Here is a 1922-nt window from a genome sequence, read left to right on the forward strand (position 1 = left end):
TTCTCATATGGAGCGATCTGGTGACAACCGCAGATCCCGCACCAGATCCAGCGGATCGAGCGGATCGAGCTCATTTGTGTAATTGCGAGGTGACGGAGACCCGCTCGCCGCAATGAGTGCGTTTAGATGAAACCATAATTAATGAAACTATAATGTGGCCGACAATGTGGCGATTTCCATAACGGTGGTGCACCGCAAGCGGACTAATCAATCGCTGCTATCATCAATTGCCGCAATCCAGAGTGCATTTCTTCAGTTTAATGAGCTCCCGTTTGATTGAGCACTTAATGGGTTCGCTATTAATGCTGCCCCATGGTGGACATCACCTATCACCTGCAAGCGGGTCACCTTTCGCAGGAGGGTCAAAAGCCAAGTGTGATTCCATTCAATTTGTGCTAAGTAGTGCCTGAACCGAAAATAAATTGTAATTGCGGCGAAAAGCTTTCTCATCCAAGCCCACATCAACATTGAAATCCATCGACAGATTGACAGCCACAAATACACGAATTAGCCAAGGCCTGAATGCCTGAGAATGGCCGAGAATGGCTGTGAATGAGCCAGAATAGGTGGAAACGAGCCAAGTTCCACGGCTAATCAGCTAGCCAAATTATTATTATTAAACTCGTTCGCTCATGCCGGCCAATTAGCATTCTGACGGCTTCTACTGTTCGACTGCTGGCCAGAACCAATAAAAGATTGAACAAAACTTTTGCCGTGGCACATCGACAATTGAAGTGCAATTAGGCTGCAGCCAGTTGGGGCAGGTGGGGCAGGTGGGGCAGGTGGGGCAGTCACCGCGCTGCGGTCGCTTATTAGTTTATTACATCAACAGCAAATCTCAACAAACGCTAATTAAGACACAAATAATCGAACGTGCCAACACTGAAAGCCAATAACAAGCCACACTGTATGCCCAGGGGTAGTTCCCCGATCCGAGACCTTCGATATGGCCAAGTTTGAGCCACCGCCGCCACCCAAGGGGTGGTTGTCGTCGGCGGTGGCTTATGGCTCTGTAGGGGCGGAACCGGCCGCCCAATAAAGTTGTCCCGGCCAAAGGACACTCCAGCTACTCGGCAAAGGACCCTGCGAAGGCCTGGAGTTTGATCGGTGGTGACAACTTGGCTTTAACCAGACAGGAAATGGTTAGAATTTGTGGGCTAATAGAACTCCACAAGCTATAAATGTATCATTCTTTTTATTGAAATTGTAGTTATACAGACTTATTCCTCGAAAATTGGAAAGAGAGCAACATTATGCTTAAGTGCTCCTCTTCATCTTATGGCCCAGACATTCTACTTGAGTTACAGCGATGGAAAACTGGGTCCTTGCAACTAAGGGTCGATACAGTTCAGTCAGCACTGGCGTCGTAGCTCCTGGATTTTGGCCTCTTTTGGGCTTGCGTGAGTAGTCGGCGTGGAACCGGGATTCGAAATGGAAGTGGCTCTGGAGTTGGGCCACCCACGGCCTGCGGTATTTGAACGACACGCCCAAGTTGTCCAACCTGCATTGGCAAAGGGCCAACTAAAACATGGAAAACCGAAAGGGCGCCGCGGGAGGGGGCTCACTGTACAGGCTAACCCTCGGAGGGAAAACCAACCACCGCGCAGCGAGCGACCGCAGCCGCAACCTGCAGAAAGTAAACAGCACGGGGTGGGAGGGGAGTGGTGGTGGTGATGGGGGTGGGGGTCAGGGGTCACAAAGGTAAGGGGTGGCTGTTGTAATTCCTGCGCCGGTGTGCGTGTGAGTGTCGGTGCGGCAATGGCGCGCAATGGCTTGAAAACGTAACCGCAAATGTGGCGGCGGTGGAAGCGGCAGTGGCAGTAGGAGTGGAAGGGGGAGTGGAAGCGGGAGCGGTTTTCCGGGAGAGGGAGCGGGAACAGGAGCGGTGACAGGAACAGGCGTTTGTTCATGTAGTCCGGCTG

This window comes from Drosophila santomea, chromosome 2R (assembly GCF_016746245.2).
Source record: "Drosophila santomea strain STO CAGO 1482 chromosome 2R, Prin_Dsan_1.1, whole genome shotgun sequence".
Lineage (NCBI taxonomy): Eukaryota > Metazoa > Arthropoda > Insecta > Diptera > Drosophilidae > Drosophila > Drosophila santomea.